We start from the raw sequence: 27,572 nt of genomic DNA, 5'->3' as shown, positions 1-27,572 counted from the left end.
AAATCTATATAGAAAAAATTAGCCGGGCATGGTGGCTCATGCCTGTAGTCCCAGCTACTCGGGAGGCTGAGGCAGTAGGATCGCTTAAGCCGAGGATTCTGAGGTTGCTGTGAGCTAGGCTGATGCCACGGCACTCATTCTAGCCTGGGCAACAAAGCGAGACTTTGTCTCAAAAAAAAAAAAAAAAGACACTATTGCAGAAGTGCTGGCAACAAAAGATATAAAAAACAAACCAGGGTTGTGGCTGTGGAGATGGTAAGACATGATACTGGTTTCTGGACCAATTTTGGAGGTGGAGAAGACAGACTTTCTGATGGTCTGACCTAGGAGTAGAGGATGGTGCCTCCACTTTTAGGCTAACTGGGTAGATGGGCGCCAATGTTGGCAGTAGGCGGTGGATCACTAGTTCTGTTTGGGCCATGCCAAGACCTATCAGACATCAGGTAGATATACGTAGACAGGCTTGAGTCTACCATCCTACCTTTGGATTTAAATTTGAGAACCAGCATATAGGTGGTATCCAAAGAAGCAGACCAGTATAATTCCACTTAGGGAGAGAGTAAAGAAAGAAGGTAGCAGAAGGCTAAGACGGAAGCCACTCTAACCTTTAGAGATCTGGCAGGGGAAAAGCCAGCAAAGGAGACTGAGGAAGACAGCCCCCTGATGTTGGAAGAAAACCAAAAGACTGTGATTACAAGGAAGTATTTTGAGAAGACGTATCAACCTACTATTGCTGGGTAACAAATAACCACAAAAATCTCAATGGCATAACAGTAAATATTTATTTTACTCACACAGCTGTGGGTCAGCTGGAGGTCAGCTAGATAAGGCTGACCTTGGCTGGGCAGCTCTAAGCCGTGGTTGGGTCTGCTCTGCATGCACGTCCCTTGTTCTCCTTGCACCAGCAGAACAGCTAGGGCACGTTTTTCTCCCATGGTGATAACAGGCACAGACAGGCAGCTGGAAACACGAAATGCCTCCTTCAGGCCTAGGTTGGGAACTGGCACCATGTCACTTCCTCCTACATTCCATTGGCCAAAAGAAGTCATGTAATCAAGCCCAAATTCAAGTGGCAAGAAAGTATTGTAGATGCTACCTCTTGTGGGACTGCAAAGCCACACGGAAAGGGATATGGACAAAGCAAGGAGTGACAAGAAGAAATAGGACCAATAACTCAATCTTTCACAGAGGAAGTGCTCAAACATTTTCAATGCCCCTGATGGGCCAGATGAGCAGAGGACACTGAACTGCCACTAATGTAACCTCAAGGTACAAGTCATCGGCATCCCTGGGAAGAGTTATTACAACAGAAAGGTAGGGATAAAAGCTGAGTTAGAGTGGGTGGAGGCGAGAATGGGAGATGTGGAAGTGGAGATGTCACTCTATAGACAACTCAGGAATGTTTGCTCTGAAGAAAGGCAGAAAAATGGTACAGTGGCAAGAAGGGGACATGAGGCTAAGGTGTTAGGGCTACTAAGCCCTGTTTTACTTCAATGGGAAGGCTCTGGTCCAGAGCAAGAAATTGATGATACGTAAAAGAAACAGAATTCTTCAGCTGGTCAAAGGGGACGGAGCCCAGGGCATGGTGCAGGGGTCAGCCACCAATGGGCAGGGAGAATGCAGAGCTGTAGGCATGCTGGTGGCTTTGGTGGTAGGAAGATCAGACAGTTGGTGTGATTGTACCTATTTTCTCTTTGAAGGCTGATCTGAGGTTAGACCGAGGATGAAAGAGGAAGGGTGTTGAAAATACACAGAGAGAAGAGAAAGTGTGAACTTATTGCACTATGGAGACGAAAAGGAATTTTCTAAGAAACTTTAGTAGGATTGTCCAGCAGTTGAAACACCTGTTTGAAATCTATGGCCACAGTGTGAAGTGAGTCCATCCAGAGTAGCTGGGCGATTTTCATCAGTGGTGTTCGACTGCTCAGGTGCAGGTGTGAAGTAAGCAGTTTGATTTAACCGCAGTTGGACTTTCACCCAGTGACTACGATGGAGAGAGACCGGTGCAAGGAAGGTGAGAGTGTTTGCAAGGGGGATTTCACATGCTAGACCATGGAATCTCAGCTGGTTGAGAATGAAGACTTGAGAGGGGAGAAATAAAGAAAAAAACAATAGAACCCTGGATTGGAGGTCTCAGGTGGGACAATTGCTGAGTCCCAGGACTAAAGTAAGTGAGGCGGAGAGCTGGCAGGTGATGGAAGCTTTGGATCTGAGAGTTTAGAGATGGTGTAGACATTCATGCTTCCAAGGTCTAAGATATGACCAGGAAGCTGAGGTGGGGCAGGAGGAATACACTGCCAGGGCTAAGGGAGTCTAGGGACTTAGAGGCCAGCCTGTTGAATGGGTCATTAGCATAGATGCTGAGGTCACCAAAAATGATGACAGAGAAGAAAGAATCCATGCTAAAATCAAAGGAGAGGGAAGTGACCAGGAGGGTGACAGATGACACTAACTAGGAGAGGTGGTGGGCAGTAAGCTCCTGATGACATATATTCCAAAAGAGCAAGGTTGTTGGGATTTTTTTAATTTAAAATTTTTTAAATTTTAATTTTTATTATTTTGTTTTTTAGAGTAGGTTCAGGTTCACAGCAAAATTGAGTGGAAAATACAGAGTTCCCTGCCCCCCTCACAGGCCCAGTGTCCCCCACTATCAGCACCCGTAACTAGTATTTGTTAGAATCCATGAACCTACAGTGAGTGACAGACACATTGTTCCCACCCACGGTCCGTAGTTTACATTGGTGTAAACTCTTGACACTTTTACTTTACATGACTCTTGGTGTTGTCCATTCTATGGGTTTGGACAAATGTATAGTGACACATATCCACCATTGTACAATAGTATCATACCTCTTTGTTTCACTGCCCTAAGGAGCTGAGTTTTTGAAAGAGGAAGAAACAGTCTGGAAAGGTCAGTGGTGAGGAGGACATCTGCAGGCCCTGAGGGACATGGCCCCGGGGAGGAAAGAGCGTGGACCTGTCCTCGGGGAGTGAGGGCCCTGTCTTGGAGGAGACGGACAGTAGAGGCCGGGTAAGGCTTGGGCAGGCAGGCAGGGGTGGAGGCGGGGTTGGCCGGGGATGCTCAGCAGTATATGGGGGGGGGGGGGTGGATGGCGTGGAGGCGAGTGGCCCGTTGGCATGGTGGCATTGCGATCCCTGCCTGTTGGCCATCTGGGGGCAGGTGGCAGGCCCCGCGGGAGGTGTCGGGTAGCTACACCTGGCCGTGCCGTGGGAGCTTTCCAGATGACTTGGGGGATAACAGCCTTCCTTTCCCAGGAAGCCCTGTAACTTTGGTTGGTCGTGCTTCTCGGGCCTTGTCCTCTACTTCCCGGCGTCTTCAGCGTTCTTCTGTGGGAACTTGTTTCCTCACTTAGACGCAGATTTGGGCAGGAACCCCGGCTGCACCGTTTTGCGCTCGCTCAAGTGCAGCACCGCACTTGACGTACAGTGTTTGCCGACTGAGTCGGATACAAGTGCGGTCTGGTTTCCCTCGGCGGCCAGGAACCCCCCTCCCCCACCCCGTCACGGGGAGGGTGTCCCGCCCGCGTCCCCTCCCCGCCGGGCCAGCTGCCGCGGCCGCCCCTCCCCGCCGCCACCGGGTAACCCGACGCCGCCGCTCTCCGCTCGCCCGGGCCGCGCGCCCGCCCCCCCCCCCCCGCCCCGGCCTCCCCCGGGGCCGCCCCCGCCAGGCGGGAGCCCGGGCGCCGCGGCGAAGGGCCTGCGGGCCGCGCGAGTCCAGCCTGGCTCCCGCCCCGGCCCTGCCCTGCGGGCCGCGCTGTTTCCCGGCCGGCCCGCCCAGGCACATCCTGCTCTCTGCCCGGCCAGGGAGGCCCGGCTGCGGCTCCAGCGGACCCGGGCGGTCACCCAGAGTGCCACGCCGGGGCAGGGCCTCTCGCCAGCCCAGGAGCCAGGACACTTGGCGGCTGGCCTCTCTCTGCTCCACGGTTTGACGGGCTGAGAGACCTTGGGCAATCCTAGAACCTCTGTGCCCTCAGTTTCCTCATCTGCAGTTGAGGCTGGTACCTGTTCAACTCTGAGAGGGTGGTGCGAGGGTGGGGGTGTGAATGCCCCCCCGTGATGCCCAGAGGACAAGGGCAAACCCAAGACCCAGTGGCTGTCAGCAGCTGCCCTGCAGCAGATGCAGAATTGCAGCTCCTCCCGCCCACCATCCAGGGAATGCCCTGGGTCCAGAGGAAGAGCCCAACAAGAGTACTTAACACGCCAGCACAGAGCCTTGTCCTGTAGCTTCCTCACTCCCAATGCACAACCCAGCGGGTGGTTTTAGCAATCCTGGAGGAAGGAGGCCGAAAATAAATGCAGGGCTAGCAGGATGGAGCACAGGCAGGATACCTTTTCAACTACCTATTTTATCTCCTGTATACAGTACTTACTAGAGTGTAAGAAGTGTAGAGAGGAAATCCTCACCGACAAGGCCTTTTTTTCTCCCCAAATGGTTGCAACTGCACATTCCTAACAATTACCTTTGACAGGCTACAAATGCTCGTGTATTTATCAGCACCTTTGGTCAGGGTACCTAAAAGAAAAGCAAAGGAGTGCTCAGGAAATATATTCTAGGCTCAGAGAGGAGGGAGGAGAGGATGTCTTTGCTAGGGCTGTGTTATTTTAACGTTCACAGCCTCCCCTGATGGCAGAGCATGGGTTGCCTGTGGTGATGAGGACGCATGGGAGTCCCCGAGTTCTTCATTTCTGTGTCCATGTCCTGAACAGACTTCCAAATTGGCTCCTGGAACCTACAGCCATGGCTCAGGTTGCCAACCCTTTCTCCGCACTGGGCTGGCAACGCTGTCACAGAGGTGAGCTGCTCTCTCTTCCCTGAGGCTTGAGCTCCAGGGCCTAACAGCCCCAGCAGACCGTTCATCCTTCTGGATGAATCCAAAGGCGGGAAGTGACTGGGGAGTCCATGAAGGGGTCCTCCCTAAGCAGACAGAGGGAGAGGTGCCCACCAGCCTAGGCCTGATGTTCTGTAGGTCACCTGAGTTCTTTTCATTCCAGATCTTTTTGGCCTTGACAAGCTCTATGTGAAAGATCAGAACTTTCTGAAAATTTCTGGAAATTTCTAGCAGGAAAGCACCAAGTGCTGAGCAGGTCCCAGAGTGACTTAGAAACAGTTAGGGGCTGGGGCTGTGTGGGGTTGGCATTCTTGTCTTTGCTTGGCCTAGCAGACAGGCAGGAATCACTGGCTCTTGGAAGGCAGTGCCACCCTGTCGCTGGGCTGGGGCTGCAGTTAACCCAGGACACAGGGCTGCGGATGGAGACTAGAAGCCTCACCCCTACCCATGCACCAGGACGACAACACAAAGGGCCTCCTCTCCTGGCCAAGCAGGAGGGGATGGGCTGACTGGGGAGGGCTGAGACTGTCACCCAGCACAGAGCCAGGCAGCTGCAAATGAAACACAGGCCCAGAAGGCTCAGACAGGCATTCAATCTTTTCCAGAGCCAAGAAATCCTGGCTAGAAACTTGACTACGGAGCGAGGAAAGGCACAGGGAAATACTTGAAACCAGGCGAGACCCCTGGTAATGCTGGACTCCTGACAGACAAGGAGCGGAGCCAACTGCTTTTTCCCGCCTGGCCCAAACACAAGAGCTGAGCTGGCCAGAGAGGACCCAGGGGAGGTGGTAGAGCAGCCTGGGAGGGACCCAGCAGGAAGAGGAAAGCAGGCAGCAGGGTCATTTTTACCCTGCTCAGACCCCAGAGTTCTCATACAGCAAGTCTGCAGAGGGGGTCTACCCCTGGCTTCACATGTGGCCAAGGCCACTTGGTCCACCAGAGGCTCACATGGAAATGCCAGCGTGGCAGTGAAGAGTCACCAACACCTCGGTGGCCAGGCTGCACAGGCCAGCTTCCAGCTGAGGAAGGGGAGTTTGCAGGAAAGATGTTGAGGGCAAGGCAGCCCCCGCCCCTGCTGTGGAGGGACTGACCTTGGCCCTGGAGCAAACCCAGTCCTTAAACCGTGTGCTTAGGCTGCTTTTTAAAAATGAACTTGCACAGTAGCATGTTATGAGTAAAATTTATAAACCTACAAAGGAATGTTCTTTTATTCATATTACTTGTTATGTGTGGAAAGGGCTTACTTTTTAAAAGTTCTAAAATTAAAGGAAAAAAGAGAAATCATCCTGTGTCGAGGATGGATTTGGTGTCTCAATTCTCTTTATCCTTTGCTAGATCTTTTTTTTTTAAGTTTTTTTTGAGACAGAGTCTCCCTCTGTTGCCCGGGCTAGAGTGCCGTGGCATCAGCCTAGCTCACAGCAACCTCAAACTCCTGGGCTCAAGCGATCCTCCTGCCTCAGCCTCCCGAGTAGCTGGGACTACAGGCATGCGCCACCATGCCCGGCTAATTTTTTCTGTATATATTTTTAGTTGGCCAGATAGTTTTTTTCTTTCTATTTTTATTTTTATTCTTTTTTTTTTTTTTTTGAGACAGTGTCTCACTGTGTTGGTCAGGCTAGAGTGCCATGGCGTCAGCCTAGCTCACAGCAACCTCAAACTCCTGGGCTTAAGCGATCCTCCTGCCTCAGCCTCCGAGTAGCTGGGATTACAGGCATGTGCCACCATGCCTAGCTAATTTTTTCTGTATATATTTTTAGTTGCCCATATAACTTCTTTCTATTTCTAGTAGAGACAGTGTCTCCCTCTTGCTCAGGCTGGTCTCGAACTCCTGAGCTCAAACGATCCACCCGCCTTGGCCTCCCAGAGTGCTAGGATTACAGGCGTGAGCCACTGTGCCCAGCCCCTTTGCTAGATCTTGAAGAAAAAAAATAAAAAGAAATATGCCACAGTAGAATAGCTTCTTCTTTAAAAAGAAAGAAAGAAAAGCTTTTTTCTGAATATAAAAGTAGAACATGCTCTATAAAAAGAAATTCAGACCAAAAAAATATAAAGGGAGCAAAAGTCACCTATCATCCCACCACCAATGATAGCCCTGATAAACATTTTTGTATATTTTTCCCATGCCATTTTCTATGTATGCAGATACTATTTTTTTTTGTAAGATAAAATTATTAACATAAGAATGTTCTCAGCCTTCTTCTTGCTCCTAGCCACTGAAGAAAATCCTTAATTGGCCTATTTGGTTTCTCTTCACTTATCTCTTCTAGAAAGAGGAAGAGTTACTTCTTGCAGAGGAAAACTAAGCTGATCAACATGATAAAGGAATGGCCTGGGACTCGAAAGAAGTCCAGGGTTGGGAAGTCTTAGGGACTGGAGTTCAGTAGGGTTCTTAGATTTTAGTGCATTTCAGGCTCTGGAGAAGTTACAGAGCTTTAGGTAATCGGACATGGAGGAGGGGGCTTTTGAGATGGGCTCATGTGGTTATGATCCAGAGCTCTTTTAGTGTTCTTCTGGAGATGTGATTAAATAATAGAATTTATTTTGTATTAATTTTGGCTGTTAAACTATGCATTAAGTCTACAGAGAGATTGAACCGCATGGTTCCATCCCCTCTGATTTATAAGGGTTATGTTTTTTAAAAGATGAGGTCATATTATATTTGCTTTTTAGATCCTCTTTTTTAAAAATAAATTTCATGGTCAAGTCAATAAACGCAGATAGGTGTTAACCTTTTGAACAGCTGCATGGTGATCCTTAATTCGTCTTCAGCATAACGTATTTAACCCCTCCCCTGTCGATGACCATTTATGTTGTTTCCTGTCGACAGTTAGACAGGAGCATCTTATGTGTATGTTTCTTTGCACTCTTGGTGAATTTTCCCTTAGGATATATTCCTAAAAGCATAACTGCAGGGTCAAAAGATAAGAACATTCAAAATTTAGTGCAGTGCCAGTTTGCTCTCTGTAGAGCAAAATGAACACAACCACCTACAGGAGTGGGGTTCTCGACTGTGGTAGTGCTGCTCCAGGGAGGTTGCAGTGCGGATAGATCCTCTGCGCATGGTGGGGAGAGGGGAGGATCGTCCAGGGTAGAGGGCATGAAAACCTACCGAAGGGTCTATGGGGGATTAATACTGCTGCCCAGTATTCTTACAGCTGGGGATTCGCTCTTTCCTCATTCCATAGTAACCCATTCAGCCAGTGAGCTGTGGGTGGCGCTGACCTCACACTTTGTCTCCCGCCTTCGTGCTGGGCTGGCTGCAGGGGTGACCCCATGACTTGAGTCTGATCAGTCAGAGGACCTCACTTATCCTGGAGTCCCGGGTAACTGGTCCGAGGATGTGTCTGTATGTCTGCATGTGTCTACATGACCCACACCTGGAAGAAGTCTCCTCTCTTGTTTGGTCAGCATCACGTGACACCAGAACTGGCAGTGTCTCTCTCCTGCCACACAAGAGGGCAGCTGAGATGAACTTGGGGCCGAGAGATGGAGACAAAACCCTGACAGGGATGCCCAGCCCCACGATGCAGCTGTGTGTGAAGTCAGTGGCATTCATCCCGGACTTTTCAGGTACAGGAGCCCATACATTTCTTTTTCTTTTTTTTTTTTTTTACCCCCGAATTGTCATTAGATTTTATTTTTTAAGTATTGGGTTTTTTTTTCCTCTCTTTTCTTTTTATTGAGATGAAATTTACATAACAAAATTAACCATTAACCATTTGAATATGTGCAGTTCAGTGGCATTTACATTCTCAAGGCCGGCCAACCGTCACTTCTATCCAGTTCCAGACATTTTCGTCATCCCAAAAGGAAACCCCATGCTCAGTAAGCAATCACTTTCTATGCTCCCCTTCTGTCAACCCCTGGAAGCCACGAGTCTGCTTTCTGTCTCTATGGCTTTCCCTATTCTGGAAGTTTCACATAAATGGAATCATATAATATGGAACCTTTCGTGTCTGGACTCTCTCCCTTAGTGTAATGTTTTCAAGGTTCATCCGTGTTGTAGAATGTTTAAGTATTTCATTCCTTCTTAGGGCTGAATACTATTCCACTGTGTGGGTATACCATCTTTTGTTTATCCATTCATCAGTTGATGGACATTAGGTTGTTACTACTTTTGGCTACTATGAATAATGCAGCTATGAACATTCATGTACAAGTATTTGTTTGAATACCCGTTCTCAATTCTTTTGGGTATAGACCTAGAAGTGGAATTGCTAGGTCACATGGTAATTCTGAGTCCATACATTCCTTTTCTAGCTTAAACAAGAGTACATTGGGTTTCTGTCCTGGGCAACCAAAGGAGTCACGACTTACTCAGGCCTTGAAAGAGGCACCACCATGGCCAAAGTGGGCAGCAGCGAGGTCAGGTTCTGCCTGGGGAGTGGGCAAGCAGCAGATACATGGGAAGCAGAGCAGGGAGGAAGTCCATTCTCCGGTGGGAGTGCCAAATGATAAAGTGGGGTTTCCTGGGCAAGTAGCAGGGCCAAATTGTCAGGAAGATCCAGGGAGGAGAGGGTCTTCAAGCAGTTCTTTGGCAACCCAGTCTGTGGGAGGAAACACCACTCTCCTCCCTCTCTTTCTTCCTCCTTCCCTTCCTGCCAACGCCTGCACAGAGATGAGCCACCAGGGAGTGATCTGGGTGGGAAAGAACATGTTTTCCTTTTTAAGTGAGAAGGGTTTTGATCCTTTTGTAGTTCATGAGCATGATGATTGGGTTTTCACGCTCATGTGTGAGATGTGCCTTCCTCAAACCTTGTTACGACATTGGCATATTACTCTTCTGACGTAAAACAAAAGGGGGGGCGGGGAGAGAGAGAGAAGGGTTTTGTTTTACTCTGTGCTCCCACACAGACCTCTGCCAGGGATTGATTTCTCCATTCTGGTGAGGTGGGTCGACTATTTGAGGGTGGCCTGCCATCTTCAGGCATTTCCGCTCTGCCCGGGGCCCCAGGTGGAGCGAAGGTCCCCACTCAGCTGGGCCTCTGCTCTTGTCCCTTCATTCCTGCTCCCCACCACTCTCTGCATCCCCGATGTTATCAGCTCATTTTTGGGAGACCCAACCAGAACAACTGAAATCCATGTTTCTGCTCATTCTAATCGAACACAGGTTGAGATTCTGTTCAGGGGCAGGCTTAGCTCCTCACTGTGGAATGCACTATGGGTGGAAAGTGACTCTACTCTGTTCTCTTCAGTTGAGTGCCTTCTGTGTGTCATGCTGGGTCAGGTCCTAGGCAATGGGGGAAGAAGGGATGGGCAGGGGCATGGGGTGTCAGGTACCAGAAAAACTGATAAAACAAGGCCCCTGACCCTGGGGAGTGTGCGACTCGGTGGAGGAGATAGAAGGTACGCAGAGGAAGCAACAGAAGCATAAAGGAGAACTGGGGAAATTACGAAGGTAGGGAAATTTTAGATCCCTCTAGTAAATATCTATTTACCTAGTGTAATATATATTTTAATATATTAATCAAAGCAGTATCTATATACAGTTTAGGAGCTGAGGCCTCATGCCAATAGCCAGCACCAACTTACCAGTCACATCAGGGCAGCCTCTTAGAGGGAATCCTCCAGCCCCGGTCAAGCCTTCAGATGACCCCAGCCTCAGCTGGCATCTTCACTACAATCTCATAAGAGACCCTGAACCAGACCTGTCAAACTAAGTTACTCCTGAATTACTGACCCTCAGAAATTGTGTAAGATAATACGTGTTTATTGTTAGGTGGTTATGTTTCTTGGTTATTATACAACAAAAGAGAACTAATGCATACTGTTTGCTATTATTATTTTCTTGGGTCAATGTCCCTGAGCAGAGAAGCTGGGGAAGATGTCCTGACTGAGGAATGCTGTGAACAGGGTTTTTAAATTTAAATTTTTTTTTTGTTTTAAAGACAGAGTCTCAGTCTATTGCCCAGGCTAGAATGCAGTGGCCTGATCATAGCTCGCTATAACCTTTAGCTCCTAGGCTCAAGTAATCCTCCTGCCTCAGACTCCTAAGTAGCTGGGACTACAGGAACATGCCACCATGCTCAGCTAATTTTATTTTTTTGTTGTTGTTTTTTTGGTAGAGACATGGTCTTGCTATGTTGCCCAGGCTGGTCCTGAACTCCTGGCCTCAAGTGATCCTCCTACCTCAGCCTCCCAAAATGCTGGGATTATAAGTGTCCACTGCACCCAGCCTGTGAGCAGTGTTAATAACTAGGACCACCTTGTTCCTGGGTGGTTTACAACACGATAGGCTAAGGATCTTCTGGCCAAGTTACAAAGCTTCCTTCGAAATGAGAAGTCTCACACCAATGTGAACTGTGCTTCACAAGTCAGTGGTCTTGGAAACAGATCCCTGGGTGGCAGACTTCGCTCACAGATGACCTTCAGTGCTCAGGTAACAGACATCAAAATGGGAGTTATGGGGTTATCGATCTAACACAGTTCCCACGGCCGAGGATTGATTGAACACTTTCACTAGCAAAAGCAGGCCCCAGCCACAGGTCCATCTGGGTCTGGCCTATGTCGCCAGAGTGTGGAAGCTCAGGCCTTCCCACAGAAACAAGGTAAAAAGCTCTGCAGTGTTTCCCAGCAAAATGGGCTTCTTGCCCTGCCACCAGGCACTGGGCAGAGCCGCGGGGCACAGGACAGCGGCATTTCATCAGCTCATGTGAGCTCATGTCCAAGAAGTCCCCACCCCCCCCCACCCCCGCTCAGTACCTGAGATTCTGGGAAATCAGCTCTATTTTCAGTCTCTGGGTTTTCCTTGTCACTGGGAGCAGCGAGCTCCTCGGAAACGTCGCCACAAGGGAGCTACGAAAGAGGAAGATGAAATAAGACCCACACAGCCCCAGGAAGACAGTTCTCAACTGCAAACTCGGGAAACCTTTCTCAAAAATCCTCTCAGCAGTCGCCCCTTGGAGACAGTGACTGTCTCTTTGGGATTCTTTTGGTAGTTCTCCTCCCAGTGACTGAATAGTCAAACAGTTTGAGTCTCTGTCCTTTTAAGAAATTTGATATAAAACACTTCAGGAGTGTTTTAACACTTCTGCATTTTTTGCAGTTTGTTCCTTTCTTTTCTGGTTTTGCTGCTTAGAGACAGATATTCCACAATATCTACCTCCCTGTGGCTACAAAGGGAAGCAGTTGAGAAATGACCACTTTGCAATTTTCCCACACCCCTTGGGAAGAAAGGACATAACAGTTGGATTTGGACTTTTTAAGGACCAAGTGTTTACAAGTCTTCCCTCCTCCAACAGAGGCTCATAGATAGTAAAGGAAACAAATCCAGCCAACTGGTTTCTTACAAGCCTTCCTTAAGCACTTGATGAAGGAGGCTTTTTGGATTAACCATTAATATTGACTTCCAATTCCCAAAGGAAATCAAACATTTCTGTGTGCTGCCTGGAGGGTATATAAGGAAACTGATGTTGCAAAAGTTAAACCTGGGTTTCTTAGAAATAACCACGGCTTGTGTGGAGGGGTTTCCTTGGCTTCCTCTCATGTCCTCCTTGAGTGGACAATGTCAGTGCCATAGCTGAGGAGTCACTGCTTTGGTGACTGTCCTCCTGCCAAGGGCTTTAAACCACCTTCCATTGACTCCCATTTCTTTCTGCATAGAAAGAATCTAGCGTCTTGCATTCCCTCCCTCAGTGCCCTAGGACTGTTTGGTGAGTGACATCAAAGGATCATCCCTTAGTTCCTGGCACCTAGGAGCCCATGTATGTTTAAAAACAGAAAGAAACCTCCCCAAAGTGCTGCTTGCAGGTTGAAAAGTTGGATGGATTCCAACTAGAGCACCACCTCCCTAACCCCACACACTTTTAAGTGACTAAAGGCTGAGGAATGTTAGGGGGTTATCACAGAACATTCTGATCCTTTTGTCAGAGTGAAAGCTCTTTGGAGCAATTGACCACACAGAGATTCGACCAGAATGGATACACAAGCAGAAGCACCCTGGGGGTGTGCTGGGGGGGCTGTTTCTCCCTGAACACACACTGCACACCATACGTACTAATACAGTTAAAAGAAATAAGGCAATTACATAAAGTTCCTAGCCAGGGTCCCGCATCCATAGTAAGTCTGTCGGTTAGTTCTTTCTTTTTCTTTTTTTTTAGCTTTTTTTTTTTCTTTTAACTAGGAGAAGTATCAACTGGAAAGTGAGCTCTTTCTATTTAACAAAACTTCCCTAAACTTAGTGGCTTAAAACAACAACGGCTATTTAGCTCACAGTTCTGCAGTTTGGCATATTTGACTGGCTCACTCGCGCTCTGAAGTCGCTGCCTGACAGGCTGGGGGCTGGCTGGTCTAGGATGACCTCAGCTGGGGCAGCTCCTCTGTGCCCCGCGTGGCACCTCCTTCTCCCGCAGGCCAGCCTGGGCCTGTTCACACGAGTTCCCAGAGACAGAAGTAGGCAAGAGGCTCAGAACTGTACAAACAAAGTCCGCCGCGTCCCGTTGGCCAGAGCGAGTCACTGGGGCAGCCCCAGTCCAGCGAGAGGAGAGATAGCCTGCCTCCCTTGACGGGGGTGCAGGGTCATTTTGCAAAGGGTGAGCTCATGGGAGCGGTGAAGGATCGTGGCCATTTCTGCAATCTACCACTGTAGGTACCAATACATTCTGTAAGTGTGTATAGTTTTTCAACATTTCCCAAAGGAAATTATATTGACATGTTAGTTGACAAGCCTAGAGTGAAAAAATACACGGGAAAGCAAGACCACCAGACTGGTAAAGTATCTTTGCTAATGTGCTTGCTCCCCCAACAGCCCGCCCCGCAGAGGTCCCTCCCCTGACCCAGCCCTACTCCTTGCTCCCTTTAATGTGAGATCCTGGCTGAGCCTCAGCCCAGGACTTGAGTCCTGCCCTCAGGACACCAGCATCTGGTTAAGGAGCCTTTCTCCATCTCCTGGCTCCCTGGATCTAGCAATCCTGTTCCCCTGTGAGCTGCTCGACTTTTCAGTGGAGTCATTCCAGACTCTCTGGGAAGAATGGAAGCTCTGCTCCAAGAGTCGGGGTTCATTACCCTGGTCTGGAATGTTTACTTCCCTCTTACTTGGAAGTTCACAGTGGTTAGTAACGTGGCCAGCATCCATGAGATCACCCTGTTCCTTGAGGTGGATGGGTACGTGGAGACAAGCATGAAGAAGCGCAGGCTCTGTCGCAATGTGTGCTGACTGGCTTCTGTCACATTTTCAGGTGAAGCAAATCTGCTCAGGGATTTCCCTTCAGGAGTGGGAACTGTAAACCCTTCCTTCTGAGTCCCACTCCACGTGCCATAACACACAGGCGCACTCGTGAGGATTGCGTTGTTCTATTTCTTTAGCAGAGCAGACACTGCTGGCTTCTCATCTTCACACACAACCCCTTTTCCACAGGCATCTTCTAGCTAGAGGTGAGTGTGTGACACCACACTGACCTATGAGAGGTAGGCAAAGTTAGCCCAGTGAGGCTTCTGAAAAATCTTGTTTTCCTGATTTAAAAAAATAGGGCAGACTGGCATGCCTTTTGCTGTTCCTTCTTCTTCCTGCCTGGAACATGGATGTGAGACCAGGAAGTACAGCAACCACCTTGTGACCATGAGGACTGAAGTCACGAGCTGAGGAGGGTAGAACAGAATGAAAGCAGCAGCCTGGATGCCTGATGAGCAGCTGTCATCCCTAGGGTCATGCAAATTAGCACAAGTCACTGTTTGTTGGGTTTTCTCTTGTTTACAGCCAAACAAATTCTTTACTGATATAAGGGAGGGTATCCATTGTTTGGTTCCAAAGGAAAGTGGCTTCTTAGAAATGTAACTAAAAGTTGTGAATTTCTAAAGAAGTCCCAGGAATAGATCAGTCAGAGGAATCATTGTCCATTCCACGTAGGAATTTCTTTTTTTTTTTTTTTTTTTGAAACAGAGTCTCACTCTGTTGCCAGGGCTAGAGTGCCATGGCATCAGCCTAGCTCACAGCAACCTCAAACTCCTCGGCTTAAGCAATCCTACTGCCTCAGCCTCCCGGGTAGCTGGGACTACAGGCATGTGCCACCATGCCCGGCTAATTTTTTCTACATATTTTTAGCTGTCCAGATCATTTCTTTCTATTTTTTAGTAGAGACGGGAGTCTCGCTCTTGCTCAGGCTGGCCTCGAACTCCTGCCTCAAGTGATCCTCCTGCCTCGGCCTCCCAGAGTGCTAGGATTACAGGCGTGAGCCACTGCCCCCGGTCTCCAGGTAGGAATTTCTACAGCAACTTGCTTGGAAGGAGAATAAATCAGCATCAAGGAGTTAAGATACCATCACCTGAATCATATTACTATATTTTATTGGATCTCAGCTGCTGTCTGCTGTAATGTGCAGCATGATGTATTGCTGTGAAAGAAAAAATATGTTCTCAAGACATCACTGATTGTAAGATGCATCCACCGTGATTTCAGCGATTTTAAAATGTGAAAAACGAGGGTGGGCATCTTAGAGTTGGCAAAATATGGCACATATTTGCTTCCTTGATTATTGCCTGTTGTACCCATTAGGCCAGAGACAGTATCTGCCTTGCTCTCTGCCAAGTCCCCCATATCTAGAATTGGGCCTGGCAGAGCAGACTCCACAAACATGTGTTAATGAATGAATCAGAGTTCTAGTCCTTGCTTTTCCAATAACTTCCCGGGCTACTCTGGCTGGGCAAAGCGTTTCCCTTTCTCTGTGCCTCATTTCCCTATATTCTAGTGTAACTGACCCTCACCAGGACAGATGAAATGAAAAGCCCCACGCAAAACACAAAGTAGATCCGCACTTCACCACGGCGAAGACTCCCAGAGTCTCAGAGGCAGGGAGGCCTCATTCTTCACCCTGGAAATCTCTCTTTCCTCAGAGCCCAAATCCTTCTAAGGCTCTGCGATTAACCCTTTCCAACTAAGCTTTTCCAACACTCCATTTGGGTTACTACAAGTGCTCCCTGCAAATGGTCTAGGGCCAAGGGAATATGCAAGATCCTCTGAGCAAAGAGATGGTGTTTTGTAACTTCCCTGAGTTTGTCCAGGAAGGTGAAATGCCAGTATGTCACTGCCGCAAAATATTTTTAAGTAACATCAGCCTGCATCTGTCAGAGAGATAGTCTTGCCTAGCCAAAATCCCTGAGCTGGTGAGGAGCAGGGTTATGTGTGTGCTCTTTCTGCTAGACTAGAACTTTATTTTGAAATAATAAAAATAATAGCTCACACATAATGAGTGATGAACCCTTTGCATATGTGCCTTCATTTAGCCTTCAACATAACCATATGGGGTAGGAAATATCATTATCTCCTTTTTACAAATGGGGAAACTGAGGCACAGAGGTGTTAGGGCACAGTAGGTAGCATTCCTTGGCCTCAAACCCAGGTAGGGTAGCACCAGAGTTTATACTCTTAACTACTGTGCTCTACTACCTTGTAATTGCCTTATGCCAGACACCTGGCACTGAGGCTCAGCTGAGAATAAAGCCCAGTCTCTAGCCTGGAAGAGTTCATGCTCTGATGGAGAAGACAGACCTGCCAGTAGAGATGGGTACAAGGTGTCACAGGAAATGAAAGGAAAAAAGGCCCATGTCTGTAGGCAGTCAAGGAAGAGTTCATGGGGGAGGTGGTTTGAATAGGGCATTGAAGGGAAAGTAGGAGTTTGCTAGGTAGGAAAAGTGGGGCAGGCATTCCAGAGAGCAGAAGCTTCTTGGAGGCTGGATCTGGGAAGAGGGAGGAGGCAGAGGAGCTGGCGGAAAGCAGGACTTGAAATTAGGGAAGGGGCCCCATGGGGAGTGAGTTTGCCTGCTTTGGTCAGGGAGTTTGAGAAGGATACAAGCAGTGGAGGAACAGGCTTGCTTCGCAGTTTTGAAAGAGCTCTCAGTTGCATAGGGGGTGATTGTGGTGGGGAGAAAGAACTGAGTCCAAGTGGACTGTGAGCTTTATGTTCTCCCACCATGAGTGACATTGTGAAATGGGGAAGAGGAGGGTGGACTGACAAGGAGACCAGCTTTGGCTTCCAGTGTGGGAGGGGCGGACTTTCCTGCTCACAGAACCCTCGCGCAGACCAGACAGGCGTTCCGCGCGCTCATGTGCAGTGACTTGAGGGTCTCTGGCCAGGTCTCTACTCCCACTTCTAAAACACCATCTCTCTGATGCCTGAAATTCCACTTCCAGAAATTATTCCTTTGGATTAAGCACTGATCTTTATTTTCCAGAACTTCTCTTGTGTTTTCCAAAGTGGTTCTTTTACTTACGTTTTAAATGTCCAAAGTGACACATGCTTTTATAGAAAAAGAAAATATAAAAATATACTAGACATGTCCTTTATTTCTTCCCAACTATGGTTGAGATTCTGAGCATCGCTTGAAATAGAAAGTCACAGTCATGAGGTGCCAGCCTGCCGTTTTAGGGCGGCCGTTGTATGGGGCCATGTGCAAGCTGGAGTGAAGACTGAGGAAAGCCGTCTGCTGGAGAAGAGACTGAGGTGGACACAAGCAGGAGAGAGCAGAGACCATGGAACTCCGGAGAGTGAGAAAGAGTTAGAGACAATGGCTGCCTGGGCACTTTTCAGTCTCCTTGAGGCCACACTGTACTATCTGCCGTCAAGTTTCATGCGAGTTCCAGTTTCCTAATAATAAGTCCCCCTACCTTTTAAATCTAAGCCAGCTGGAGTAAGTTTCTGTTTCTTGCAGTTAACAGATCCCTTGCATAACCTTATATACTGCCCTGTAATTTCCTTTTTCACTTTCTACGTTCCCTTTTTAAGAAATGCATACATCACTAATACTTAGTATGAATTACTTTCATCGTCTTCTCTAGTGGGGGAAGTGAAGGAGGAGGCAGGCAGGAAACATGAGGTTCAGGGGAGAGAATGGAGAGTGGCTCTGAAGGTCACGCTCACAGCTGTACTCAGGCCCAGCCCCGCATGCAGACCACTCTCACTGCTCTTGGGTCTGCAGGGGCTGGCTATGAAATTCCTGGAGGGAGTTGTTCCAAAGCACAGAGGTATAACACAGAGGGTCAAGAATTACCTGGAAGTATATCTTCATTACCGGGATCTGTGGCCCATACCTAATTCTGCAAAAATTCAAGATGTTTATATTTTTCTCTAAGACAGCGTGGAGTTTCTTTATTCAGTTGCACCAACTACTTGCCATGTCACATGTGAGGAGTTTCTCCTTCCTTCTCATATCCCAGATTAATTAAAACTGTTAATTAATAAGAATAAAAACTCAGCCTTCTTAGTTACCTACCAAAATGAGTGGCTTTTTCAATGTCTGCCTGTCAGGAAGGGCATCAGAAATACCTACACCCACAAAAGGCCTCCACAAGCAAGCACCAAAGCCAATGCTTTTATTTAGTTGAACTTATTTATATTGTCAAATTGTTTAATTATATTGTTAAATAAAAATTATAGGAGGACATTGTTTTGGATTAAGCTCTTGCAGTAGGCCCCGACAAACCAGACTAAAAATCAAAATGGAGTCACCCATGCTAAAGTTTCACATCATCAAACCTGAACTAAGTTGTTATCTGGCCTTCAGAGGAATCAGGAGAAAGATAGTCAATTTCCCAAACAGGCCAGTTTCAATCTTCTGTCGGCATAATAATGAAGTTCTCCTTGCTTTAATCCTTTTTTTTTTTTTTTTTGAGACAGAGTCTCACTCTATTGCCTGAGCTAGAGTGCCATGGCATCAGCCTAGCTCACAGCAACCTCAAACTCCTCCTGCCTCAACCTCCTGAGTAGCTAGAACTACAGGCACTCACCACCACACCCTGCTAACTTTTTGCTTCTATTTTTAGTTGCCCAGCTAATTTTTTCTATTTTTAGTAGAGACCGGGTCTCACTCTTGCTGCGGCTGGTCTCGAACTCCTGAGCTTAAGCAATCCTCCCGCCTCCACCTCCCAGAGTGCTAGGATTCCAGGCGTGAGCCACTGCACCTGGCCACCTTGCTTTAATCCTTACACAAAAAAGGTAGCCTGAAATAACCTGATGTTAACTCATCAGTTATTTTTCTACTGTTCTGTCTCCCTATCCTTGCATTAATAAAGAAAGTAACTTTGAAATGACCAATCTGCTTTTTGTTCTTGTTTCTGTTTTCTTCAGTCCTTTCTGTCTGTAAAACCAACCTCTTCTGTTCACTGGAACACTTGTTCTATTTTACAGAATGAAGTGTTGCCTGGTTCTAGAATTGTGATAAAGCCAATTGAGATTTTTAAACTGAATTTGTTGTAATTTTGTCTTTTGACAATACTCTTTCTCATTCCACAAGGGACTTAAGGGGGCGCCCAAATTTATGTGTCATCAGTATCATCACACCAAGCGTGCATTAAACATTGGCTGTATGCAGTGGGCTAGAAATATAACAATGGCTAACACGAATTGAACACTTACTAGAGGAAGGCATTGTGCTGAGTGATTTACATGGATTAACTCAATCATGCTGCAAGAGGTACTATCCTGTTTCACTGAATCAACAATACCACCTATTGTGAGTTACGCCATTACGTACTAAGAAAGAAAAAAGAATCTGCCAATTAACTGGAAGATGCAGTACCAATCAGGGTATGCTAGACTGTGAGGTCAAAACCTAGAACCCCCAATCCCAATGGCTAAAGAAGAAAGGTTTATGCTTCTGTCCCCTGAAATGCATCAGCTCTACGTCATCTTTACTGTAGGATCAGGGCCATGAAACAGCCTCTGTCTGGAATTTTGCTGGCTGTTGGGGAAGATGGAAAAGAGCACGAGGTGAACCACAGTTGCCTTTTAAAGCTGCAGCCCACGCTATGCATGTCGCTTCCCTTAACACCTCTTGGCCAGAACAAGTGACAGGACCACCCAGGCTCAGCAGGCAGGATGTGGGCTCCAGCTGCAGAGAGGCACTGTAGGGGCACTGCAGCAAACAGCAGCCCACCCTCCCACTCCCAGATCAATTGAAGAACATATCCTGATTTCGGAGATATTAAAATGTGAAAAACTGCACATCCTGGAACTGATGAAACACGGAATTATCATCCTCAGTATGCAGGTAAGGAATGGAAGCTTAGGTGGGTCATAAAATGTGCTCAAGATCTTAGGGTAGCAGAGCTGGGATTTCAGGCCAGGTATTGCTGACTCTACCTTTAATCACCCTGTTCCCAGGTGTGGCTGAACAAGTCTTTACCAAGATAGTATGATCTGTCAGGTGCTGGGAAAACCTGGAGGCTCTCTAAATTACCCTCCATTTATTAACCTTTTTAATTTTTTTAAATATTTATTTATTTTTGAGACAGGGTCTTGCTCTGTTGCCCAGGCTGGAGTTCAGAGGTGCAAACATAGCTCACTGCAGCCTCCAATTCCTGGGCTCAAGTGATCCTCCCTCCTCAGCCTCCCAAGTACCTGGGACTATAGGCCCGCACCACCATGCCCAACAAATTTTTTTAATTTTTTGTAGAGACAGGGGTCTCACTGTGTTGCCCAGGCTGGTCTTGAACTCCTGGCCTCAAGTGATCCTCCTGCCTCAACCACCCTAAGTGCTGGGATTACAGGCATGAGCCACCATGCCTGGCCTATTAATCCTTTAAAATAAAATAAAATAAAATAAAATAAAAAACTTTTATTCAAACATGTACTGAGTCAGCATTGTGCCAGGTGCAACACTGGAGGATAAGTCTCTGTGCTTAAACAAAATGGCCCAGGTCAGCCAGGGGCCAAAAGGAAAGAACCACAGGGGTCAGTTATTGGCTGTGGAGAGAAAGGAATGTGCTCAGAGGGCAAGTACACGTGACCCCTTCCCATACTGGGCTGGCCCTGGCCGTAATTCCTCCCATAAAGAGATGACTATTTACTCTAGGCAGAGGCCTGGTGGGTGCGGGTTGAGTGCCAAGAAGGGAGTGAGCTGGCTGTTGGAATGTGAGCGTGGGTGGGTGGGTGAGTAGAAGTGGCCACCGGCTTCCACTGAGTCACAGAGGGCTGGGTGGGGGAGGGTGGCGCAGCTCCACCTTGGTGCAGCGGGAGGAGCTAGGGCAGGAAGAGCCAGAGGGTGGGTGGGGTGGGGAGCCTCTGGGTGTGGCAGATCCCTGCTGCAAACAAGCCTTTGATACAAGCACTGCCCAGGGAAAGCCACCAGGGGTCCAGGTGGCCATCCCGAAGGCTCTTCTGGGGGTGTAAATCGGGGTTTCCATGAGAATATCCAGAACCCCTGCCTTTGTCTGGTTTGAAATTCAGAAGCTGCTGCTGGGTATCAGATACAATTCTGAAAAGTAGAGATTTGGGGTCCTTTAGAGGCCACTCCTCCCGGAGGGAGGGTCTCAACTGTGAGCAAGTCTTCAAACGAGTGACGATGGGGAATAAGAGAAGCTGAGGGTTAGAAGGAAGTGGGAAAAATAAAATGGGTTGGAGGGGAATGTGGACAAAACAGAAACGTTAAACAGAACCAGCAGCAGGGTGGCATCCCTGGTTAGCCACGGCGTGGTCTGAGTGTGCAGTGCCAGCTCCGCAGTATAAAATGGGGAGGGAGTGTGTGCTGAGGCCAGCGCTCCGTCGTGGGCAGGCAGGGTGGGCTCCTGCTGAGCCTGGGGGACCCCTGGGAAAGGATTCACCCAGGTTGCTGTCCTCAGCTGGCTCCGGCCTCCACCTGCACCCTCCCAGAGCCCCCTCCGGGACTGCCTGGCCACCATCCCTGCTCAAGTCTCTCTAGAGCTTTCTCTTGTCTTCCTCTTCACCTGAGACACCCTCTCCATCCTGCAAGGCCACCCTCCTGAATCACCCAGCCCTTGCTGAACAAACGCCGTAGGTTCACTGCTCGGACCCTTTAGCTACACAGTGTGGGGAACTGACCTGCCCTCGCTAAATGGAAAAAGGAGGGAATGTATTGTCTCGTGTGACTTATCTGAGGAAAGTGACAAGCTAGAGCTGGCTGTGGGGAGCCTGGCAGACCAGAGACTCCAACTCCATCTGTCTGTCCCTGCCTGTGTCTCCCAGTGTGTTTTTCTCTTTCTCTCAAGCTGACTGCCCAAGAAGGGCAGAACATGGCCTTGGGCCGCTCCTAGGTTGTCCCCTTACCACCTTGTAGCCTCTTCTGGCTTGTGGCTTTAGAGCGAGTACCTCAAGGAGGGACTCTGATTGGCTCAGTGCGACCCACCTGGGCCCCCAGCGGTGAAGTCTGAGTAGAACGTGGAGGGGACGGTGCTGGGAGGACCAGGGCGATCAGCCACACAGATACTCACCAGCACATCGTTTGCTGATCATTGCCGGCCTTACTTAATGTTGGGGCCTCAATTATACAGTGAAGGCCTCAAAAGCGGGTGTTCTCTCCTGTGCTTGTCTTGGCGCCCCCCAATAAGCAAGTCCTCAATACAAGTTTGCTGACTGGTTGATTAACTATTAGACAAACAGGCCTGGGCAGGACCACTAATCAGTAAAAATAAACCTATCTGTGAAGCTCTGAGTGAACCCACAATCCTCAAGATCTTCCAGGTTCTTTGGAAATCCAAAGTAGTAAGAGGAAATCCAGGCCTCTTGGTGCTGAGCTGCCATTAAGAAAGAAACCCTCTCCCCTCCCTTCCCTCCACTCCTCCCAGGACAGGCAGAGGCAGCTTGCACGGGGAGGCCTCTGTGCACCTTCCCACCCAGGATCCTGACCGTCAGGGCTGTGAAGGGGATGGCAGCAGCAGCACTGGCTTAGCAGAGCTGATGCTGAAAGTGGATCTTAGAAGGCAGTCAGTGGGTTACACTTTGTCATGGAACATGTCTGTCTGAGGGTCTGAGGGGTGATCCTCTCCGTGCCTTTCAGCTTTGGAATCGCTCGTTTCTGCCCCGACAGTGCGGGGTTGCCCAGCAGAGCCTCCTGGGTTCTGAGCCAGCTCTCCCCATGGCCCTCCTCTGGGCTCTCTCCCCTGAGAGCTGTCTGCAGATTCAAAAGCAGGGTGGGTTACACTCGCTCCTCAGTCTGTGCGCATTTATTGATTAATCTGCCAGTCGATACGTACTTAGTGAGCATCTGTTGTATCAGTCGTTGTACTGGGAGCTGAGAGAACCCCTGAGAAGTGTAAAACTGGGCCCACTCTTAGGGAGCTACATCTGTGCAGGGAGATCCCTGAAGAGAGATGGTTCTGGACGCGGGGTGGGGGGCGGGTCTTAAAGGTTCCCTGGGACATTGATATTATGTTATTGAACTAGGTTCTAGAACGAGGTGATTGGGTTTGGGCCAGGCCTGATGGATGAGTGGGGTCTGGCTATCTATTAAGTGTTGGGGGAGGAGGGTGGGAGACATTACAGGGACAGGGACAGTCAAGGAGGTTTGAAGTACAAGGTGTGTTCTAGCATCAGCATGCTTGGCCCGAGCAGAGGATTTTTATAAAGAAATGATAGAAGATTTGCTGCAATATTGGTTAGAACTAATGAGTATGTAATGTATCCCATAGGCAGAAGAGAGCCAGCGAAAAATTTGAACAGCTAAAAAACTAAAATTGAAGAGTTTTTACAATAGTGTTCATATCCCACTTGCCCGCTGCTGCCTTTGTCATTGACACTGTTGATTTTAGACTCAGTAACCATAGTCACTTCTTTCTTCCTAACAGAGTTCCAATTTTGTTCAAGATCTCCTCCTCCCCAGAGCAGCTGTGTGCCCAGAGGGAAGCTGGCCCCACCCCCACACTCAGAGGGGTCTAACTGGTCTATCTTGCAGATGATGGGTTCTAGAACAAGCATGTGACCCAGCTCTGGCCAATGAAAGGTGAAGGGAAGTCCACTAGGGGACTTCAGAGGACAATGTCCCTGTTTCTAAGACAAACTCATTTTAAAAAGATGGTTTTTCTTCTTACTCTGGACATTGTCATGTCTGGAGGTGGCTATTTTGCTGCTAGTCTGAAGATGAAGTCACCAATGAAGGTAGCAGAACTGAGAGACAAAAAGAACTGGATTCTTTGATTGTATTGTTGAGCCATGAAATCAACCATCCTGAAACCCACTCTTTCTGCTATGCAACATAACACACTTCTGTATCATTTAAGCTAGTTTGAGTCAGGGTTTTCTGTTACTTGTAGCCCGAAGCATCCAAATTGCTGTCCTCCCAGCTCTTGAAATCCTTTTTTTACCATTAAGCCCACTCTCTAGTGAACTCATTGGAAACTCTATTTCTATGACCCTTCCTGTTTCTCCAGTTCTATCAATTATTTCCTGTCCTTAATGTCCTTAATGCCATTGTGGAATCCTTGCACAGTAGTTCTTCTCACCCCTGTCCTGCCAGCTCCCTCCAATCCTCACTCCCCACGACCCCAGCACACTCACCCCTGAAATTCCCAGCCATGGTGCCATCCAATTCTGCCTTCGCTGTTTCTACCCTTGAATTATGGTTACAAACTACTGTCCAGTTGTTTCTGAGACCAAGCAGCTTCCTGGGATTCCAGACTTGTAGTGCTAAAATTGGGACTGTCCTGGGTGAACTGGGACTGTGAGTGACCCTATCCTGGGCTGGTGAGGATGCTGGGGACAGTGTCCAACAATGTGATCAATGGCCGGTACCAATGTATAGTCTCCAATCTCCAACGGAGCTCATCCCTATTTGGCAATCCTATTACCAAGCACCATTTGTCCCCATCACCTCAGTGGTGGTTTCAAGTCTTCACCGGGGCTTTCAAACTGCCTACCCAGCTCCCACTCCACTCTTTTTGCCACTGACTTCCAATTTCACTAAGAAAGCAGAAGCTATCTTCAACCTCCTTGCTCTCCTGCACTCTCACTCAGAATGCATCTCCTTTCTTGCTGCTTTCTTGCCTTTCCCTACTCCTAAACAATCATCAGAAATCCAGACTTCATCCCTTCCTGCCCTCTGCATCCACCTCTGGCTATCACCTTCGCCCCATCCCTTCCCCGACAAGTGACCTGCGATATAAGTCTCATTTGCTGTCTGTTCCTAACTCTCCCTTCAGCCTGGACTCTGCCCCTACCACTGCTCTTGCTGGGCTCTCCAAGGACCTGTCAGTGGGCTCAGGCCATGGGCTGGCTGCTCAGTGTGGCCCTGCTGACCAGCCCTCCTCCTCGGAGCCCAATCCTCCCTTGCCATCACTCCCCCACTTCCCCTCCCATCTCTGCCTGCTCCTGCTCAGTTTCCTCTTAGGGCTCCTCTTCCTGTGTCTGCCATGTAAATGCTGGTGTTTCCTCTCTCTCTCTCCTCAACTATACATGCTTTTCTTGGATGATTTCATCTATAACCGTGGTTTCCACTATTACCAAATGCTGACAACTCCTTAATCATTATGTAGTTCTAGCTAAGACCTTTCTTCTATGCTTTGACCTATATTTGCTCTGAAGCCTCAGTGTGATTGTTAAGGTCCATGGTTTTGGAGTTAGACAGATCTAGGTTTGAGTTCCTGGACCTACCACCCATCAGCTATGTGACTTTGGTCAGGTGCTTAATCTCTCTGTGCTTCAGTTTCCTCAGCTATAAACTGGACATCATAATGTGCTTACTTTATGCAGCTGCTGAAAAGATTAAATGAGATTATGTGCAGTGCTTAGTACAGTACCTGACTCAGTGACAATCAGTGAGGTTATTTCTATGGCATTCTGTTGCCTATTACTCATCTTTTTTTAAAAGCTTTTATTTCCTGAACAGCCAGGCACTAAACAATTTACATCATTTAATTCAAAAAAAAATTTTTTTTAAAGACATGGGATAGGTGTTGTATTCTCTTTTTACAGGTGAAGAAACAAGCTGAGAGATGGAGCATCTGTGTAAGGTCCTACAGCCTGGCAGTGGCCAAGCCTGGCTTTGAACAGAGTTTAAGGCCAAAGTCCTTCTTCTACACCTCTGCAGTGACCCCATTTCTCAACATATTCAACAGTCAAATTCTATTCTCTTTTCATGTTCCACATCTGCTCTTCTGCTTAGGATGTTGGCAAAAACTAACCCTCCAGGGGAGAGGAGGGTATGGAGGGGTAGGTGGTGGACTCGGCTCCTCGCTCTAGAGCCCCTACCCATCCAACCCCTCACCAAGGGCCAGCAGAGGCCCCCCCTCCCCATCCTCTTCTCTCCATCCACTGCTCTTGTCCTCCTGCAGTCCCTCCAGATCTTTCAACTGGATGTTTGCCAAGCTCCTAATTGGTCTTCCTGCTGGGTCAGCACCTAGTACGATGTCAATAAATAATTGTTAAGGATCTCTGGCTGACCCTAGCCTTGCTCCCCAAATTCACTCTCTGTTCTGCTGCTGGTGCGACATTGCTAACTATGTTCATTTCGTGCTCCTAAAGGTCTCCAAGGGTCCCCATTTCCTGCAGAACAAAATGTTAGGGAGATTCAGGCAAAAAAGAAGTCCAATGTGAAAAGGTTTGTCGGACCCTTGGAGGAAAGGGAATTCCCAAGGTTTGATCCTCTGGGTCTGTGGCCTGAGGTTCAGGCAAGATCCATCCTCCAACAGCAAATGTTGGATTTAAGAGCCTACAGGCGCTTCCAGGTCCAGTTTCTTTCTCCCAGCTGCCTCCCGCTCCTCAGCCAGTTGTCCCATCAGCCCAGTAGGGGGCAGTGGCGAGCAAAAGGTGTTGCCATAGGATGGGGCTGGTGACCTGGCTTCTGGGCTGGGTATCCAGTTCCCTGGGCAGATGTCCGAAGAAAACACCCTGGCCACACAATTGGTCTTTCATTAGCATCTTTTCTGGCAGTCGCAGGCAGAATTTAGGTCTGAAACGACTGGAAACTGAATTCTTTTTCCCCTCTCTTTCTTGGCTCCTCCTGCCTCTGGGGCCAGGAGAGTCCGGGCGAGGTGGGGGGTTGGAACACCGGTTCTGCGCGGGCCGCAGGCCGTCCCGGCGCCGCGGGGCACTGTCGTGCCAGTCGCTCCTGCGGCCTCCGCGGGCCCCGCCCCGTGACTCACCCTGCTCCGGCCCCGCCGCCGGCCGGGTGTGCCCCTGAGGTGGCACGTGCACTGCTAAGGCCTGGGGTAGTGCGGGGCCCGCCCGGGTGTGTGGCCCGAACTGGACTCGCAGCCTCCCTCGGCCTCCCTCGTTTGGATGGCTTGGATGGCGGCAGTCCGCACCCCAGGCTTGGAGCCGTTCCCTCGGCCCACGGCTGGAGAGAACACAGACACGGGGAACGCGAGCGGGAAGCGATGGGCACAAAGAGCTCCTGTCTTCTGCAGCCATTCTCTTCCTCGAACACCTGGAGACAAAAGGAGAGGGGTCTTCTCAGTTAATCACCTTGGCAGTGTCGCTGGGGGCGGGGCCCTAACTGTTGGGGGCGGGTAAGAATATCAGACAAAGGAAAAGTCCAAAGGTGTTATCTTACTTGCCATTTATCCCAGGGTAGAGACTGAGTTAGTGGGGCCTACCCCAATCAGACCTGTGGGCTGCCACTTACTTGCCATAAGTCCTTGACTAGTTTAAAATTGATAAACATGTTTCTTATTCCCTTGAATTCTAGAGCCTTAGCGCTAGAGAAACCTTAGCGAGTACCCACAGTTCACCACCTTTTCTTTTCTTTTCTTTTTTTTTTTTTTTGCCAAGGTCTCCCTCTGTGGCCCAGGCTAGATTGCAGTGGCGTCATCATAGCTCACAGCAACCTCAAACTCCTGGGCTCAAGTGATCCTCCTGCCTCAGCCTCCCAAATAGCTGGGACTACAGGTGCACTCCATCATAGCCAGCTAATTTTTTCTATTTTTGGTAGAGAGGGGTCTCGCTCTTGCTCAGGCTTGTCTCAAATTCTTGACCTCAAGCAATCCTCCCACCTCAGCCTCTCAAAGTGCTGGGATTACAGGTGTGAGCCACTGGGCCCGGCCCACAGCCTTCATTGCAATGA

General features: G+C 48.7%; 2 long non-coding RNA genes and 1 other non-coding gene across 4 annotated transcripts; 2 read left to right on the top strand and 1 right to left on the bottom strand.

Annotated features, from left to right (window-relative positions):
• The first annotated feature begins 1,973 nt into the window (after positions 1-1,973).
• LOC123636977 lies at positions 1,974-8,800 on the top strand. 2 transcript variants are annotated; one of them, XR_006734718.1, is made up of 5 exons: positions 1,974-2,014; positions 2,873-3,031; positions 4,637-4,814; positions 8,259-8,420; positions 8,584-8,800. It is a non-coding gene; the product is annotated as an uncharacterized LOC123636977 (long non-coding RNA). The 2 variants fall into 2 exon arrangements; XR_006734719.1 differs by lacking the exon at positions 4,637-4,814.
• LOC123636976 lies at positions 4,165-13,205 on the bottom strand. Its single transcript, XR_006734717.1, has 5 exons — positions 12,877-13,205; positions 11,553-11,645; positions 9,168-9,488; positions 4,392-4,534; positions 4,165-4,290 (listed from the first exon to the last, which is right to left on the bottom strand). It is a non-coding gene; the product is annotated as an uncharacterized LOC123636976 (long non-coding RNA).
• LOC123637650 lies at positions 9,536-9,639 on the top strand. The gene has a single exon (XR_006735000.1). It is a non-coding gene; the product is annotated as a small nucleolar RNA U13 (small nucleolar RNA).
• Positions 13,206-27,572: the final 14,367 nt, after the last annotated feature.

Source organism: Lemur catta, chromosome 4 (assembly GCF_020740605.2).
Source record: "Lemur catta isolate mLemCat1 chromosome 4, mLemCat1.pri, whole genome shotgun sequence".
In the NCBI taxonomy this organism is placed as follows: domain Eukaryota; kingdom Metazoa; phylum Chordata; class Mammalia; order Primates; family Lemuridae; genus Lemur; species Lemur catta.
Note: the sequence above shows the minus strand (reverse complement) of the source record. Positions and strands in the feature narration are given on the sequence as shown.